Source organism: Rhipicephalus microplus, chromosome 3 (assembly GCF_043290135.1).
Source record: "Rhipicephalus microplus isolate Deutch F79 chromosome 3, USDA_Rmic, whole genome shotgun sequence".
NCBI classification, from domain to species: domain Eukaryota; kingdom Metazoa; phylum Arthropoda; class Arachnida; order Ixodida; family Ixodidae; genus Rhipicephalus; species Rhipicephalus microplus.
The window spans coordinates 178,576,989-178,597,035 of record NC_134702.1 but is presented as its reverse complement, the minus strand read 5'-3'; the positions used below and the strand labels follow the sequence as shown (position 1 = coordinate 178,597,035).

Below are 20,047 nucleotides of genomic sequence, written 5' to 3'. Positions count from 1 at the left end.
AGCCGAGAAAAAACACCATCACTGCACATAGTACGAAACACCGAACGACTTCTTAGCTCTCACATACACAAGGCCTAGCGACTGAATGTGCAGCACACAAAGGACAGGGAGAGTGACTATGCAGACACGTCTGGCATGAATCACCACGCGATATGAAGAGCAAGCGCAATGACGCCAGTGGTATCTCGTATCAGGACGCTGCGGTCATTGCTTGCATAATCTATCGTTGAGCCATAAAAGCTTGTGGCAGCCGTATAAAATACCGCCATGCAGCGGCTTGCAGTCCCGAGTTATCAATACTCGATAGAAGAGCGGATGTGCGCGTGAACTAACAAGCTCGTTCACTCATGGGCACCAATATATCGTGGGCAGACCATGACCATCAGCTCGAAATGAGATGTAAAATAATTAGCTTTCACTATACCAGAGCCTCTATTTTATCAATGCCATCCAAATGCGCCTCATTGAGCCATTCACTACCCTCTCCTCTAGCCCTTCCTTGCTCTCGCCCAACGCTCAGCCTATGTGAGTGTTTTGTGGTCATGGGGCAGAGAGCTCATCATGTAGTGCCTCATGAAGAAAATCGTATAAAATAATTTTTTGTAGAGTTGGATACAGATCCGGGGAGTGGTGTCTTGCATTCCTCGTGTTTATAATGTTGGCTTTCACACGGGCTCTGTAAAAGATATGGTGTTTTGAGAAAGTGTGTCTTTGTTCGTGCCACTATGCAGGCAACCGACGGGGAAGTGTTGCTGCAACGCAACTGCATACGCCAAGTTACAAAGAAGGCGCCTGAAGAAACAAATCTGACAAACATATGATATTTGAATGGGAAACACGTCTGTCGCATCTCCAGGGAAAGTGCTTGGAAGTACGTGCGACGCGATCAACGCGATCCTTCATATAACGCCGATCATGGCTACTCCCTGAATTAAGGTGGACTGACTGCTCCCGTTTCGAAGTGTGCATTTGCACTGGCATTGAAATAAATAGAGGAGGCATTGGCTGTACTTACACAAAAGTTGCGTGCTTTGAATATTGTCAAAATGGTGTTGCAGTGACATTTATTGAAAACCATTTACAATTTTACACGTATGTTGTACCCTGGTCTATTATAAACTTGGGATTATGACGGTGATGTGACTATGTCAAGACTGCCACATAGGAGCCACATAGAATTGGTTATATTGAAACATATGAAGATTACTCTTGACATTTTCACAGACATATAAAATTGACGATGAAGTAATGAATTTTATTCTAAAAATTTGTATTTAAATCAATTTCGATCATTGTCCTTGCTTTGCAGAACGCTTGCTCAGAATAGCTATTTAATAATGCATATATTTTTGTTTTAACATGTCGGCATGCGCAGACTGAAACAATTTTACATTTTAGTTGACACAATGCATGGCAAAGCGCTTTCATTTGACATCGCAAGATGTCAATAATAATTCGTAAGTTACTTTGTTAGTGACTGAAGTTTTTAGTGAATTAGTGACATTGCGCTCTTGGGTATCCTTACGTTTTTATTGAATCAGTAGAGAAAAGGGGGGAAATCTGGAAACTTGAGCATTAGTTTAACAAAACAGTTCCTTGTATCACGTACAATGTTGTCCTCATATATTTGAACGTCGAAAACCGGGAAACTATTGTAACTTTCATAACTGTTTCTTTTTCCATTATTCTTAGATTTTCGGTTTGATTCATGAAAATTTCAATTTCTCACAATTTATTTCATGTGCTCATGGGTCAGAATATGAAACGATCCTCCCCTTGTGCTTTGCTTTGTGCACTCTTCTATGCAAACAAAAGTACAGTAAATAATTTAATGACTTTTTTATGCCTATTCAAAAACCTTTCGCTCTTCAAATACAGCATCAGAATGTCATCTAAATCAGGTTCTAATTGGCAACCTGGCATACACGTGTGTATAAAGCTTGTCATGCAGCACTATGGGAAGTAGATGAAATGTTCCTGGTTGATGTAATGCAGTGATCACACAATTTAGTTTTGGTGTGGCACAGTCATCATCTGCTTTACGTACATAGGCACCAACGTAGCTTATGCTGCATGGTTTTCATTGCCTTTGTTTTCTCTTCATGGTTTTGCAGGCTGCTTGTCTTTAGCGTCTCTGGAACAGTCTTCATTGGTGCCTGTACAACATCAACTGCATTCCTGCCAGCAGTGTACCTATGTGACGAAGAATAAGGGGCATATGAGGCGGCACCTTCAAAAACATGTGGACAAGGCCCCCTTACAGTGCCACCTTTGTCCAGCTGCATTAATTAACAATTCCAAGCTCATAGTTCATATGCGGACCCACACAGGAGAGCGCCCCCTTTTTTGTGTTCACTGCAAATTATCTTTCGCAAGAAAAGACACCCTCGATGTCCACATGCGCACTCATACAGGAGAGCATTCCTTTTTTGTAAACACTGCAATGCATCATTTTCACAGAAAAGATACTTGATTCAGCACGTGCGCATTCACACTGGAGACCGCTCCTTTTGCTGTTTCCACTGCACTGCGACCTTTTTGCGAAAAGATGGCCTCAATGACCACATGCGCACTCATTCAGAAGATCGTCCCTTTTCCTGCGACCACTGCAATGCATCCTTTAAGCTGAAAAGTAACTTCTTGAGGCACGTCCGCTTGCACACAAGGAAGCTTTCCTGTGGGCAATGCAGTGCATCGTTTCTGTCTATATACGGCCTCGTTCAGCACAGGCGCACTCATAAAGAAGAGTGTCCCTTTGCTTGTGACCACTGCGATGCATCCTTCATTCAGAAGAGGAGCCTTGTGGCACACATCCGTGCACATCACACAAGAGAGCGCCCCTTTTCTTGTGTTCAATGCAATGCATCCTTTTCGCGGAAAGATGCCCTCAATGACCACATCCGCACTCACACATAACAGTTTTGTGCCTTTTTTTTGTGTTCACTGCGAGACATCATTTAAGCAGAAAAAGAACCTTTTGAGACACGTCCGCAAACACACAAGAGAGGGTTGCTGTTCCTGTGAGCAATGCGGTGCATCGTTTGCGACTAAATACAATCTTGTTCAGCACATGTGTTCTCACACAGGAGAGCGTCCTTTCACCTGTGTTAATTGCAAGGCATGCTTTGCGCGGAAAGAAAGTCTCATGAGACACATCCGCACTCACGCAGGAGAATGTCCTTTTTCCTGTGTCCACTGCAATGCAACCTTTGTGCAGAAGAAGCACCTCAAGAGACACGTTCACATTCACATAAAAGAGTGTTGATTTACTTGTGTCCACTGCAATGCATCCGAAGGTATAAATACAACCGCTCTTTTATGTGCTCTCCCACAGGAGAGCATTCCTTCTCTTTTGTCCACTGTAATGCGTCTTTTCCATGAATGCGTGCCCTCATGAGCCACACTTCTCCTCTGAATGAAACCACCAAGCCTGTGCAGAACGCGCAGCACAGTCACAGCGAAAGCTAAATGAGGGGCTTTTCAGAGCCTTTTCTAAACATTCTATGGGAATTTATGAAGCGTGTAAACTTGGGCAAGTTGGTAAAACGTAACTGAATATACGAGCAGCGTAACCTGGATGTAGTTAAAGTGTAACTATGAAAGAAACAAACAAGTTGAACTTCTCAAAAAAGCGGATTATGTCTTGGGACTTGGATCAAAGTTTGCTGTTGAACCTCGGAAAATACCACGAGAACTGCTCGACGCACCCCGGACAGCGAGATGTGTGTTTGATGGTGTGGACGTTTTAACACGCTATAAGCTGCCTAGGAGTGCTCTGCCTACTAGGAATGTAGTATCTTTCTTGAAAGTCAAGTCTCTAGCTCTTTTACCGGTAAGATGGACAAAGTTTTGCAGTTTGCTTTCCGTTTTGTTTAAGAACAAAGCCTTCTTGGCTATTAACTCTGTTTTTATGTCTAGTGACACTTCTATTGCAAAAGCTAAATTGAATTGAAAGCAAAGAGGCTTTGCGACCCTCTCAGCCTTGTTAAAGTGGCAAAATCAATTGATAAATAAAATAAACTAAGTCTGGATATCTTTTTTTACCACTGAGACGCACAAGATTGATGGCCCACTACGGGTAATAGTTTCTGAAAACAAGGCTTGGCAAAAACAGGTCACCGTGTTTTTACAAGAACAGCGTAACCCACAAACTATTGACGATCCTTTTCCTGGTAAAATACTGAGAGGGGGTTATTAGGTTTTCAGCACTATGAGGTTTCTATAAGCACCACGAGGTTTCGATAACAGTATTTTAATAGTGCTCGCCAAGTTTAAATTGGCCTTTAGTGCCTCTTGGGGCTTTGGAAAGACACCTTTTTCGGTCACTCACAAGGGAGGGTGACACGGACTAGTGGGAGGCGACAGAAGTAGTTGAAGAGAAAGTGGAAGAGGCGAGCCTCTTGGAGATTTCATGTTGTAATACCGGTGGTGGAGTATTTCTAATAAGCAGAGAGGATTCCAATAAGCTCGGTGTTGTGAGTGTGCCCTTTTCTGATGGGGTTGATTGTTATTCCTCCAACTGCTTTCATTCTTGTTTCCTCTTTCATCATTGACGATTAGCAGCGTGCTCTTGTGGGCTGCAGAAATACGAGTCTTTCTTGTCTTCAACCCCCTATACTCTAACGTTCACATTTACCGAGTACCGGCACAAGACAACTTTCGGTCTTCAAAACTAGTGAGCTGCTACAAAATGAGAAATCCTGCTCTGCTGTTCTCGAGTTGGTAGCAGACCATGTGAAACTTCAGTATACTTGCGATAACTAGATGTGAATGCAGTGAAGCAAGCTCAGCAGCCAGCTCAGATGCTGATTCCGCTCCTCTGCTGTGCTTGCTGTACGACTACCGTTCATTGTGAATAATGTGAACCCTGAAAGTGCTTTCTATAACTCATAAAAATAGTTTGCACTGAAGGTAAAGTAGAAAAAAGTAATTGAATTCCAAAATGGAAGCATTTTTGTGTTTGGGGCTCTGCTCATCTGTTGTCTCTGTATGACAAGTGGTGCTTCACACAGTAGCAAAATCAAAGAATAAGTGCCGCAATTAGATTGGTATTTGAATCTACTCCACATGTTTACTTTCAGTTTGTCCTGCGAACTCCCGCATACCATGCGAATTCCGCATATCATGTGCGTCCAGAGCAGTCAGTTGAAATATCGCGAAGATCCGGAACCCCCGAATTAGATTAATTACAATACACTGAAGCATGTGTGTTCTCGGGGGTTAAAGAAAAGGAGGGGGAGAGGGGTTTGCCATAAAATGTCGCTTAGTACGGCTGCCCTTATACAAAATACTGAAAAAAATAAACTTTTGTTCATTGCTGCTTTCAGTTTGACTGTAGATGTAATATTTCATTCATGCTTTGGCGTACTTTTTGTTTGCGAAAGCAGTGGCCATTTAGCAGCCAATAATTTTATTTTTAGTATGTGTACTGTACAAAAAAGAAGCACTTTGTGTAGTGATGAAGAAAAGTGTGTACTTATCTATATTTGTGGAATCTAATTAATCATGGTCTTGTCAACAAATTTTCTTGAGCATTTCATCTTTTCTGTTTGTTTTCATCATGACCTCCGAAATCGCGGGTGCTCAGCGTGGTTCTCTGGCCGTCCCAGTCGCCACGCTCCCCAGCAAAACTAGTATCACCTCACGCGCCCGTCTACCGAGAGAAGGCGCGTTTAGTGTGGGTTCCGGTGGCAGCGTAGACCAGAGCAGAATGCAAAGCGCGCGGTATTTCAGCTAGGGCATGATTTTTTCCCCTCGCCTGTGAGCCAAAATTACTGACGAATTTTGTGCTTGCACTGAAGGCATGTATTTTTTGTTACTGCTATTATTTTGCTTCAATTTACAAATAAAAACACGCAACTGCTAAATTTTTCTTATATAAATCATGGTATAGAGGTATTAATTTGTGACAGTACTACTTTGTTTTCATTACCGTCCGCTTTCTCTCTGTTCTAAATACCTCGATTTGAGAAATATAGAGGCATTCTAGCGTTCCCCCTTTCTGGAGACGTGTCGATGGGTGAAAACTGGGCTAATTATCGTTGTTGAATCATATTGCTCTCCTATCGTTAGAGATAATTTTACTGTTTTATCACTTACGAATATTTATGAGGTGTTAAACCGAACTCCATTTACGATCATGATAATTGAGTGCCCGGATCATGCAACTAATTAATGTGGTAAGTAATCCTGCCGGAATACTGTGGAAGGCTACGATTAGCAGACCTACAATTACTCCCCACATTCTTCACAGTAAAAGTGCCTGTTTTGTCACAGTCCCCTTTTTCATCTGCATTTTGATTATTTTTTGTAGCACAATGGCGATATCAGTATCGTGTTCATTTACAGTACTCTCAACTGCATTCGAGTCAAAGAGTGGGCACATGCGGCCGACTGGTGTGTTTCAAAAAACCAAGCATTTGTTGAGGTAGATTACTGAAGAATAAAGAGTGTGAATTGTCACTGCTATGTAACTCGCAGTGTTTTATACCAGATACACAAATCTGAACGTGTGCGACGTTCTTCTTCAACAAGCAAAAGATCTCGATGTTTATTCTTACATTCCCCAACATATCCACTGAACCTTGTAAAACTTACAGTACGAATGGGAGACCGTAAGTGACCAAAGCATGCCTGTAACCAGCCAATGGTCGTCGCAGAGCCGGTGATGTTTAGTCTAGACCTCCTCCCTGTCTCCTGCTTCTGTGACGCGACGGGAGGTAGTTGGAAAGAGAAATTGTGGAAGCCTCGCGAGGGAGTTCGAAGCGTCGTACGCTTTAAGAGTACGGCTCTCGCACCAAACTTGACGGTGTCGGCGCATTGCGAGAAGAGAGCAAGACAGTTGCTAATGCTAAGCGCGAAATTTGGTCGGCTCAGCAACCGTTTCTCTTCAGCGGCTGTTATTTCTTCGTAAAGCGCTCATGCTGAGACGTTCGCGTAGTTACCCTGCGTGTATGCGTCGCTGGCATTCTGCATAGAGGAAAGAACATATTGGAGTAGAAGTCGAAACGAATGTTTAATTCAATAGTAGTGATTTATTAATTAAGTGGCCGACTGGTTACGGTTGATACAATTGATGCTATGTCAATGCTTTCTCCTACTAGTTTTCTCCTGTTAAAGGAAATGATGTCAGGTCTTGTTTCTTCCTTTTATTTCAGGCATGTGTCATACTTCTGCATGCCCTTCTGCATGTCTGATAGGAAAAAAAAACTTGGGCACTAGACACCAGCATGCGCAGTTGTGGTGTCAACGATGCCGCCGACGCCGAATTCGCGAGTAGGTGCGACTATAAAATACTCTGCATTTATTAAAATGACAGCTCATTTCGCAAATGAAATTAAAATGCCGCATTCTGCGCTCACTTGTTACACGCAAATAAATGGGTCACTTTCTTGTTCCTTTTATGGAAATACCCCTGATTTACATTGTAACACCGTTTAGAGAATTATTACAGGCACGCTGACTTAATCACAGCTGCGATGGGCAGCATGATCTGGTTTTATTGCTTTTAGGAACAAAGCTCCTTATAGCATCACCTGGTCGGTCGTTCTTCCATTTGACGTAGCCAGCATATTCACGGAATAAATGATGATGAGTGGGCCAAAGCGTCAGTCTGTTTGATCCGTGCTTTAGTGTGATAGGAGTAGATAGACGAATGGACGGACACATCGCCTCACTCATAATTTACTCCGTGGATATGCTTTGATTTTTATTTATCTCTCACATGCCAAATAGCGTTTCGTTCCTCGTTGTGAAGTCTCACTGAACGTGCCTCATCTATAGAGGACACCAGTTGTGGCAAGCACGGATGGACGGCAGGCGTGCCAGCTTGAGAAGCGAAGAATGCTTCTATGGAGTAATAAAACCGCATCCCGGCAGGACTGTGATTACATCAGGGCGTCTGCGAGAATTCTCGAAACAGCGTCACAATGAAAATCAGCCGTAGTTCCATAAAAGCTAAAGGAACCCGTTTAATCGAGTGCTAAAAGTAATCAATGAACGTGAAACGTGGCGCTCTTCTGACTTCGCTTGTGGATCGGGCTGCCATTTTTCTTTCTTCTTGGCTAGCCCCCCTACTACAAAGCCCGCGAACTTCAAAGTGTAGTAAGTTTTCAGCACATGTGGATCTCTTGCAGAGGAATCGCAATCATGACTGCTTTAATATGGGCGGCGCAAATATACAGCAAAATAAAAAAAAAATTAATTTACCAATAAAACGCCCCTGCATTCACTTTGCCTCACGTACTCCTTGACCAGACATTTTCAAGTGAACAAGAAGTTATATAAAACCACAAATATAACTTTTCTCGCCACATAGATGCTTCGTAATCTGCGCGGCAGACTTTTATGATGATGATTAAAGGCCTCCCTTTTGAATCGGGGTGACGGCATGCGCCATCTAGCCTACCTTAATAGTTCGAGTTTAAATTTTGTCCCTCAACTCGGATGTCTTTTTAATTTTGCCCAGCCGCTACTCTTGGCTGGGATGTTATTTTATCAACTTCTCTGCTTTTCCTCCACCAATACTCCAGCCGCTGCTTAATATTACCTACTGCTGAGCAGTTAATGCTTCAATCAACCGCGAAGCCCAGCGCCTCAGGAAGTGTGACTTTCCCCCCATTTCTATCCGGCTGAATCTTTTGGCATTCCATGACTATGTGGTCGATTGTTTCTTTATTTATGCCACATCCAACACAGGTCTCATCCTGTGACGAATATTTGCTCCTGTAAGTTAGAGTTCTCAAGCAGCCAGCCCGCGCCTCAAAGAGCAACGCACTACCTTTATTGTTGTCATAAAAGTTCTCTTTCCGGATCTCTTGTTTGCTTGCCTTGTAGATTCCCAGCGATCCCTTATTTTTCATTCTCTCTTTCCACATGAGCGTCTCTGTTTCCCTCACTTGCTTTTTAACTGGCCCCCTTTGCTTATTTGCCACGGTCAAGTTATATTTAGTCGCCAGCTTTCGCGTCCTCTTCCGCCATTGGGTGTCCACACTTTTCAGGTACAGGTATCTGTGCACTCTGGCTGCCCTGTTTTTCTCATCTAAATGTCTAAGTCGCTCCTCAAACCGTATTTTACTTTGTGCTTACCTCGCCTCAAATGAAGCCCAACCCATATCGCCTTGTACAGCCTCGTTTGTAGTCTTACTGTGAGCTCCCAGAGCTAACCTGCCGACTGCCTTTTGGTTAACCTCCAGCACCGACAGGATATCTGACTTTAAGCATAATACGGCATTAGAGAACGTGAGCGCCGGCACCATTACCCCTTTCCAGATGCCTCGTACTACCTCGTGCTTATTGTGTCCCCAAAGTGCTCTATGTTTCATTACCGCTGCATTTCGTCTCCCTTTCAGTTTGAGGTGTTCTTCATGAGCCTTCAGGTAGCCTTTTCCTTCATTAAGCCAGATCCCCAAGTATTTGTACTTATTTACTAATGGTATGTCTTCCCGTTGTATCCTTATTGGTGCTACATGAGCTTCCTCGTTGAACACCATGACTCCAGATTTCTGTGGGTTAAAATGTAGGCCTAGGTACGTTGCCTCATTACCACAAATGTCAGCCAGTTTTTGAAGTTCTTCCGCATTATCCGCCAGCAGCACTATATCGTCTGCGTCATCAATCCCGGAATCCGTTGCTCCACTAACACTTCATTGCTTCGGTGTGACAAATCAAAGCCCAATCCACTCTCCTCTAGTCGTATTTCCATTCCTCTAATGTATAGTGTGAACAGCAATGGCGAAAGAGGGCACCCCTGTTTTAAACCTCTTCAAATGTACGCGGGCTCTGTGTATGTACGCCCTTCCCATGTAATGTGTGCCTTGTTATCCTCATATATTGCCCTTAGCAGCCCTACAAATTCCGACCCAATCCCCTCCTCTTTCAGTATATGCCACAGCAATCCCCTGTCCACGTTGTCATAGGCACCTTTTATGTCCAGAAACAGTAGCCATGTTGGTCTGCCCTGTGCTGCCGAAATTTCGATGGTCTGGGTTATGACGAAAAGATTGTCTTCCAAGCGTCGACCCGGCCTAAATCCATTTCGCAGTTCCCCTAAAATACCGTTACTTTCAACCCACTTCAACAACTCGGCTTTGATGGCTTGTATAGCTAATCTATAGAGCACTGACGTGACTGTAATCGGCCTGTAAGAGCTCGCCTTGTCCCTTTCTCCCGTGCCTTTGTAGATCAAACTCATTCTACTTTCGCGCCAGTGTGCAGGAATCCTCTTGGATTTTATAGCGCGCTCGATGGCTCCATACAAGTGCGCCTGTCCCGCTGGTCCCAAATGGTTGATAATCTCTATCGGGAGTCCATCCAGTCCTGTTGCCGTACATTTGGGAACACTGTGTTCTGCCTTTTTCCAGACCAAAAATTCGATATTAAATTTTTCATTTGCCTCTCTTTTATTTGCCACCCGTGTCCAGTTAGCCGCCCTCTCGCGTGCTTGGCCGAAAGTATTTCTTATGACTCCATGTAGGTATTCTAATGCGCTGTCCCCCAGGAGAACGTTACCGTCTCCGTCCAGTATCTGAGTCTGCATCTCTTTAGACGTCGTTCCCAATGCTTTCAAATGGTTCCAGAATTTTTGGGGGCACTCTTATCCTTCTTACGTATGTCTGATACCCATTTCTCGCTCGCAGCTTTAATCTTCGCTTGTACTAGTTTCTGCACCTCAAATTTCTTTTCTCGGTACCGGCTCCACCGTAACTGCACCTCATCATCCTGATATACCATTTGCTTTGCTTTTCTGTGCAGTCTAGAGGCCCGTCGTCGCTCTTCAATAGTCAGTTTAATTTCCTTGTCCCACCAGCTTCGTGGTTTCCGTTTACCCCTCCAGCGGTTTTTTTCCTTAATTTGTTTATTTCCTTTTGTATACAGCTAACAACCTCGTCATATTCGCACACCTTTGTTGGCTGTGCTTCTAATTCTCTTTCGATGCTATTGACGATGTCTTCTATCTGCTTTTCGTTTACCTTCGGGAGCCCAACCTCCTGTGTTTTCTTCCTAGCCCCCCCCCCCCCCCACTGTCAAATTTCAGGATTATACGCCTGTGGTCGCTGCCCAGACTGTTTTCTCCTTCTTAATCTATCGTCATTTAATTCAACCGCTCGTACGTGTGCTCTGAGACCCGGCCGTAGTCTATGCAAGACTGTCTACTGCCGCTTTGCCACGTTACCTGTCCATCGCATTTATGTTCCCGGTTAACTATTACCAGTTGCTCTTCTTCACACATATCGATAACCATTGCACCGTTAGAGTCTGTATATCCATCTAGATCCTCAATGTGGGCATTTAAATCTCCTACTAATATCACCTCGCCAGATTCTTTAAATTTTTATGTCCTTTTTGAGGCAGTCCACCCACTCTTTATTTTGTTCTTTGGCGTCATTTCCTGTCCACAGATAGGCCACTCCCAACCGTGTATTTCCCCTCCCCCCCACCGTTCCAATAACCCATAAGTGCTTCTTACAGCCATGATTTTTCCTCTGCCAATTCCCTCCTCGCCTAATAAACATGCCCACGCCTCCACCTTTCCTTTCTCCCGCTGCCCTGTTGCACCCCACCCATACGTAATCATCCATCACTAATGGCTCCTCCATATCTCTCAGGTGGGTTTCGGTCAGGGCGTACACGTCAATTTCTTCTTTCTCGAGTTGGGTTTGTATCTCAATCCATTTTTCCTGCTTGCGGCCGCCTTGCATGTTTATATAACTAATTTTAATCCCCTGGTTTATTTTCCTTTTCTTTCCTTTGTGTTTCCGCCGCCGTGCATCTGTGCCCCCTCCTTCCTGCCTTTCACCACCCCCTCCACTCATTCCGCCTTCTTCTTGAACGTTTGGCCTCCCCCCAAAAAAGCCACCGTGCGGGCTGCCAATCGGTGTCCTACATGCTCAGCTAGACGGTTGCTGAAGTGTATGCCGTCAGACACAAACGCCCTGTTGCGGCCTGCATGGACCAGGTTTCGGTTCAGGTTGACCACCTCGAACTTCATCGTTTTACCCAGAGTCCAAAGCTCCCTGTTTGCCGTAACCACCGCTCTTTCTACGTGGACTCCCTGTTTCTGCACCTCCGGCACCGTGCAGACAGCAATCTGCACATACTCCGAGGTCGCCCTCAGCTCAGTGATCCCCTTCGCAATCTGCTTTGCGAACCCTCCCCCGCGTCCCTGCAACACATCGTTCACCCCCCCCCCCCCCATTACCACTACTAAACTGCGGTCCTCCATTCTATCCCACAGTTGCTCCTTTGCTTGTTGCATCACTTCCCCTACTCTTTTTCCGGGAAGCTTGCTCACCTTCACGCGTTCGTCGTCTCCCACCCTCCCCTTAATCACCTCTCCTACCCTGGCCATGTTGGAGTCGCCGACAACAATCACTTAGCGCCTCCTATAGAGTGGTTCTTAAGAGAAAAGAAGAGAAAAGTGAGCCCCGTTATTGTCTGCTTCAGTGAGCGACACCGCCACAGAGCTCACAAGGGATGGGGGTGAGGAGGGATAAAAGGGTAGAAGTAAAGGTATAGGAAAGAGGGAGGGAGGTGAAGCAACAACAAACTGAGGGGATAGGAGAGACAGGAAAGATGGAAAACGGTCACTGGAGTCCGAGGACGAGGTGCACTTGCGAGAGATGTTGTCGGCGTCTGTAGATGGCGTAGAGCAGGTCCAGTAGGTCAGGGCTGCGCTGTCACCGAAGACCATCGGTGACAGGAGATGACGTAGGGCCAGCCCAGTCGGCCAGAGCTACGGAGACGCCGAAGGTCGCGAGCGCGCGGAGCGCGCGGGCGCACAACCGGTCGGCACGAAATCCAGGGAGCGAATCCACTTAGCGCCTCCTCTGGTCTTTAGCCGGCACTTTTGCAGGTGTTCGGGGACTACTGTGGTTGACCACGGCAGCCAAGGACCTGACTGGCGATCCCCCACTTCCCGGCGCCGCCTCGGGGCTTTCTTTGTTACCCGATTCCGTTCTGCGTTGACGGACACCGCTCGTGCGCGCAGCATCAGTCACCCCCTGTGGGTCTGCGTTCCCGCCGGCGTGCCGCTCGTTGTTCTGAGCCCGCGCACTCGCGTCGTGTCCTGTCGCCGGAGTCACGAGCTCTTCCACCTGCTTTTCAAGCTGGGCCTGCCTTTCCCGAGCATCGTACAGTTCGGCCACCGTGCGCACCAACTGGGCGGTCTGCGCTTGACCCGCCTTGTCAAGCTCGGCAACTTGCGCCTCGAGAGCCTCCCGTGCTTCTCTTTCCTCCCTCAGGTACCCCTCCAGTTCCTTCACCCTCGCATTCATCTGCTTCTCAAGGCGGTCGAAGCCCTGCCTTGTCCGCTCGCAAGGCCTACATTCGAAGGGCGCCTTCTTAGCGTCCGCCACACTCTCGAACATTGTCTCGCCCAAGAAGCACCAGCGCAGGCACTCTTGGCACTGCACCTGGCCCTCGTCTCCAGTGCCCGATCTCTTTCTCGGGGCCATTGTTCGGCCAACCCCTAGGCCTAAGTCGCCCGTCACACAAAGCCCGCTACCAATGCCCCAACTTCTCCCTTCAACACTAACGCGCCCGCCGCGCCGTCACCGTTCGGTCACACTAGTTGCTCCCAACCTCAAAACATTCCAAAACAGCTAAAAAAAACCTACCTACCACGTGGCTTTACGCCTCGTTACATTTAGGTTCCCGCGTACTCCCGCTAGCTGCTCTTTTATCTGTTTACCTCTATTACTTAAGCCGATCCCTACTTCTACAACATTATCTCTCGCAAGCAAAAAAGGAACAAAAAACAAAAACTTAGGTTTTCGTCCTCCGGGCCGTCACATCCGCGCTCAAACGAAGCAGCGCCGCGGTGTGGAGAAAAGAGCGGGCCATACCCACTTCTGGAAATGCTCTGTTCCTGTGATCGGGACGGCCGGACAGACACCTGCTGCGCGCTCGCCATCTGGGAGGTCATCGTTTTCATGAAAACAAAAAGTCAGTTTCGTTGCAAAAGCGAAACAATCAAGCTGGCATCAACAAACTGAAATGTCACACGAAAAACATGTCACTTGCTGTTGAAGCATAAATGACGCAGAGAAAGAAACAGAGGATGAGCTCAAACTAACAGCTGCCAAAGCTCGACACTTTAAGCGTGCTGCTCAGACACAAAACAAAACGCATGAGAAGAGCAAGCTAATGTGCGCAGCAAGATTGCAAACTTGCAACAGTGACGGCGTACTGTAAGAAAAGTACTCCCAGGTTGGAGTAAAATCTCTGTGTTCTAGCGACCCCCCTGTTTGAGTATTTGTTACTCCGGACCTCTGGGGCAAACTATGGTTGGCTGAAGAAATTACGTGGTGCAACTCGGGTATTTTTTACCTCCATTTTACTTCAGCTGTTCAAAAAGACTGCGTTGCACCTTTGGAGTATTTTAAAGACGATAGTCTTTCTTGGGGACCTTCGATGCAAAAATTTTAGTCCGTCTGTCTGTATGTACATTGGTCGTTTTGTCCACTCCAAACGGCAACGGGTATTTGACACTGACGACCCCATCCGCAGTGCCCACCAATGTTGCTCAAGATGTAGCGTTCATACTTGTGCAACTGTCAATTAAAAAGTAATTATTACACATGTCTTGGCCACCATACCAACATGTATATATTCTGAATATGCGTCTTTTATACTAAAAAGGCATACATAAGTAATTTTAAGGATTGTGGCACTTATCATGCTGCGCTGACCATGCAACGCTTGCACGAAAAGGCGAGTGTTGTCAACGCTTTGCTAAGACAAGACGGTGGTGGCACCTACCCATCGCCTTGCGTTCTACACCGTATCACCTCGCTTCATTTTTCAAGAAAACTGCCAGATGGCGCTCATGTCTCACGTGTGACAAGACTTGATGCGATCGTTCGCCTCCGCTGCACGCTCGAGGCACTGTTTTATTTATTCGATATGCTGCAGTTTCTGGTTTATGACCCAGCATTTGAGAAAAGAAGACAAGTAGGAAAAAATGTACAAGAAAGCGTCATAACACTAAACATAAGAAGACAGATAAGATGAAATGAACAGAAATCAAGCTTTAAGCACAGCGAATTTAAATGAAGCCGCACATGCTGCAAAATTATGCACAACAGACAAAGGAAGCACAGCTGCTGGGAACAACTGGTCACCGTTCCTGAAGAACTGTCCATCAGATTCATTGATGACGCAATGAAGCAAAGCGTCAGGCATTTGCTTTCTGCATTATTTGGCAAACATAATACATGAGAACTGCAAATCATGCAAGAAACACTAAAACGGAGGACACTGAAACCACAGGTACTTGTTAAATTCTAATCTGCGTGTTCATGAAGACAACCAGGTTCTTGAATGAACCAGCAGAAAAAAAACGCCGCCTAATGTAAAAAACTGCCAAACTTGCGGGGAAAGCGCAGCACAGTCACAACGAAAGCTGGAAGAGTAGCATTTCAAAGCCTTTGTTAAATGCTTGTATAAAGGAGATTTATTAAGCAGAAAGGTTGATGCTTGGAAGGCTCGGAAGGCGATGCACCAGCCGCAATTTCCAAGCTCGAGCCGCTGCTGCACACTCGATGCTGCTGCCTCTGCGCCGGAGTACTTCCTCTTTTTACAATGGTCCCACGGAGAAAAAAAGGAGCCATCCTGGCGACTTAGTCCTGTGCAGGCGGCGTTGAACCGTGGTACTGCTTGAGCCTCTGGACGTGTACAACCTCGCGGTTGCGACGTCGCAAGTCTGATGGTGGCGTAAGAGGCTCAATGAGGTAGATTACTGGCGAAGTTTGTTCGAGAATACGATATGGCCCATCGTACTTTGGCAGAAGTTTGGAAGAGAGCCCATGTGTGCGATGCGGCACTGACAGCCATACAAGAGCACCCGGAAGAAAAACGGGAGTTGAGGTCTGGGCATCATGAATTGCTTTTTGCCTGCTTTGGTCATCGCAGGTAAAGCGACGAGCTAACTGGCGGCATTCTTCTGCGTGTCTGGCGGCGTCCAAGATCGGTAGGCACTCGGACGCGTCCGGTCGATAGGGCAAAATGGTGTCAATGGTGTGGGAGGGGTGACGGCCGTAGAGGAGGTAAAAAGGGGAGAAGCCTGTTGTCGCTTGCGTTGCCGTAATATAGGCGTATGTAATGAACGGGAAGACTAAGTCCCAGTTAGAGTGGTCAGGTGTCACATACATAGATAGCATGTCACCGAGAGTACGATTAAAGCGCTCGGTAGCCCCATTGGTTTGAGGGTGGTAAGCGGTACATGTGCGATGTACAATAGCACACTCAGCGAGCAATTTTTCAATGACCTCGGACAAGAAGGCGCAACCGCGGTCACTGAGGAGTTCTTGAGGGCCTCCATGACGCAACACAAAATGAAGCAGTAGGAAAGTGGCAACTTCCTGTGCTGTAGCCGTTTGAAGAGCAGCGGTCTGAGCATAGCGCGTTAGGTGGTCGATAGCAACTATTATCCACCTGTTACCAGTCGGAGTCAATGGAAGTGGCCCATAAATATCTATTCCAACCCGTTCAAAGGGTCAGGTAGGGCATGGTAAAGGCTGCAGTTCACCGGCGGAGGCGTGTGGTGGAGATTTTCGGCGCTGACATTCGGCAGAAGAGTGGACGAAGTTGCGGACGAAGGTATACATACCACGCCAGTAGTAGCGATGTCGAAGCCTTTCGTAGGTCTTGAAGACTCCTGCGTGGCCACATTGTGGGTCAGTGTGGAAAGAGGAACAAATCTGCGACCTCAGGGTTCGTGGAACGACGAGCAGCCACTTGCGTCCCTCTGGTGCGTAGTTGCGTCGATAGAGAAGCGTGTCACGTATCGAGAAGTGTGGAACTTGGCGCCGAAGCGTTCGCGTCTTTCGGAGTTCAGAAGTGTCGGAGAGATGATTGAGGAGAGACGCAGTCCACGGGTCATTGCGTTGTTCGATAGCAATGGTGTCAAAGTCAAGCGATGACAATGTGGAATCGCAAGCGGAGTCAGCTGTGGCTTAGAAGTGTGGCAGCTTGGGCTAGTTGGTATGGCATGACGATAGTTATAGCGCGAGAACAAAACGACGACTGAGACAGGGGGGAACGGGAAAGGGCGTCGGCGTCAGCATGCTTCCTTCCTGACCGATAAACCACGCGTATGTCGTAATCTTGAATTTTCAACACCTAGCGAGCGAGGCGGCTAGATGGGTCTTTCAACGTCGAAAGCCAGCAAAGCGCGTGGTGGTCGGTCACGACGTCAAAAGAACGACCATATTGATATGGGCGAAACTTTCCAAGGGCCCACACAATGGCCAAGCACTCCTTTTCTGTGATGCTGTAGTAGCTCTCAGCCTTGGTAGGTGTGCGACTAGCGTATGCTACGACGTATTCCTGATGTTCCGGTTTACGCTGTCCGAGCACAGCACGCAGGCCTAAACCACTGGCGTCGGTGTGGATTTCAGTTGGAGCTTCAGGAGCGAAATGGCGTAGAAAAAGGGTGGCGTCCTGAGAAGCCGTTGCAAGGTGATGAAAGCCTCATCGCAGGCAGGGGACCACGATAAGAGGTCTTTACAGCTGCTGAGAAGTTGCGTGAGAGGTGATATAATAGACGCGAAATTTCGGACAAATTGCCGGAAATACGAACACAATCAGATGAAACTTCGAAGTTCTTTGATGGTGGCAGGTTTAGAAAACGCCGTAACAGCTCGCAATTTCTCGGGATCCGGGAGGATGCCTTCCTTGGAAACAACGTGGCCCAAAATGTTCAGTTGACGCATGGCAAATCGACATTTTTTGAGGTTTAATTGCAAACCGGCGTTAGTTAAGCAAGTAAGGACGTGCTGAAGGCGACGTAAGTGTGTGTCAAAGTTAGGGGCAAAGACCACGATATCATCGAGGTAACACAAGCATATCTTCCATTTTAGTCCACGCAGGATGTTGTCCATCATTCGTTCGAACGTTGCAGGTGCATTGCAAATTCCGAAGGGCATGACGGTGAATTCATATAAGCCATCTGGCGTGACAAAAGCGGTTTTGAGGCGATCGGCCTCCACCATAGGCACCTGCCAGTAGCCTGACCGCAAGTCTAACGAGGAAAAGAACTCGGCACCCTGCAAACTGTCCAAAGCATCGTCAATGCGCGGTAGTGGATAGACATCCTTCAGCGTGATCTTGTTCAATCGCCGGAAATCGACACAGAAACGAATAGAACCGTCTTTCTTTTTGACGAGAACCACCGGAGACGCCCATGGGCTCTGTGAAGGTCGAATGACGCTTCTGCGAAGCATGTCGTCTACTTGGTCAGCAATGACGCGGTGTTCTGTAACGGACACGCGATATGGTCGTTGTCGCAGCGGTGAGTGGGACCCAGTGTCGATGTGGTGTTCTACTGCTAAGGCACGGCCGAGAGATGTTTGTTCAACGTCGAAAGAATGGCGGTAGCTCTCAAGAATGGTGAGGAGTTGTGAACGCTGCGAAGATGTCAAATCTGCAGCGATGAATGGTTGAAATATGTTTGCCAACGTTGAGTCAGGCGCTGAGACGACAGCCAGTTCACAGACGGAGGTAGAAGGCACCTCATCGGGGACGGATATAATTGTGGAAGAACTGATTGTCTCGACGTGGCCAAGGCACTCGTGACAAAGTAGGGATAAGGAGGATGACTCATGATTATAAATCAGCATTGTGGTTGAGCCTTCTACAAGATCGAGAGCAGCAAAAGGCAGGGGGAGGGCTCTTCGGGCGACGAATATGGGAGATGGTGTGAAGAAGACCGTGCCGTCAGATATGGCGCTGCATGAAACTGGCACGAACGCGAAAGAGCATGGAGGGATGTAGGTGTCGTCGCTAACGACAAGTTTAGCGGCAAACTGGGTGTCGACGGACGCTTGGTCATCCAGTGAGCGAAATTCAACCTCAGCCCTAGCACAGTCGATTACGGCGTGATGACGCAACAAAAAGTCCCGTCCCAAAATAATATTATGGGAGCATGATGAAAGAACCACGAACTCTATCGTATACAGAACGTCCTGAATTGTCACGCGGGCTGTACATACTGCGGTCGGTTGAACAGGTTGAGCACTGGCTGTGCGAAGCGATAATCCGGAGAAAGGCGTCATAACCTTACGAATTGAGCGACAAAATCCAGCATCTATAACAGAAACAGCTGCACCGGTATCTACAAAAGCGACAGTAGGGATATTTTCAACGAACACATCAATAACATTGGTAGGTGACAAATGAGGACTTGGGCAAACCGAAACTTGCGCAGTTCTTGCCTCAGGAACTGCGTCGTTTAGTTTTTCTCCTCGTTAGGTGCGGGCCGTCGACGCATAGGAGAAGGCGAGCGGCGGCGTGGAGAGGGCGAGCGAAGACGTCCTGACCGAGGGCGGTGGTCGTCCTGGTAGCGGGCTGGCATTGGAGTGGAGGAACCGTATCGCGCGTTGGAGTCAAGCGGGAAGAAAGGCTAACGGCGGTTTTCATTGGTGATATGCATCCGGCGGCGGCAATACCTTGCGACGTGTCCGGGGTATCGACAAGCGTAACACATCAGGCGATTATCGAGGGTGCGCCACGGGTTGGCGGTGTTAGTGCTGGTCCAGTGAACTGGAGCTGGGGGATAGCTCGGGCGAGGCTGAAATGGAGGCGCAGGCGCCTTGCGAGTTGGCATGGCTGCAGCTGCGGCGTAGGTGAGAGGAGCAGCCACAAGATTAGGCTCGCGAGCAGCTGGTAAGGTCTCGGCGACCTCTCCTTGAATGACGTCACGTAGAGACGATGGTAAAGTTGTGGTAGCTTCTGGTGTGAAAGGCACCAAGAAAAGCTGTCGTGCAACTTCTTCGCTGACAAATGCTTTTATTTCGGCTATTAGTGACGCGTGGTCATGACCACTGATCACACTAGACAGCGATGCCAAATCGTGCGCTGGAGGACGTCTTGTCAGAGCTCGCTGCTTTCGCAATTCATCGCAGCTTTGGCAGAGGCTAATTACGTCGTTCACAGTGGTCGGGCTTTTCGCCAAGAGCATTTGAAAGGCGTCGTCTTCAATCCCTTTGAGGATGTGCTTACATTTTTCAGCTTCCGTCATTTCCGCGTTCACGCGTCTGCACAAATC

At 47.2% G+C, this 20,047-nt stretch overlaps 1 protein-coding gene across 1 annotated transcript in view; it reads left to right on the top strand.

Annotated features, from left to right (window-relative positions):
- The window catches only part of LOC142761711 (uncharacterized), a 150,366-nt gene extending 148,070 nt beyond the window's left edge, over positions 1-2,296 (top strand). Inside the window, exon 5 of the mRNA XM_075890582.1 lies at positions 2,115-2,296. The gene's annotated coding sequence lies outside the window, so the exon portion shown is untranslated. The remainder of the gene's footprint in view (positions 1-2,114) is intronic.
- The last annotated feature ends 17,751 nt before the right edge of the window (positions 2,297-20,047 follow it).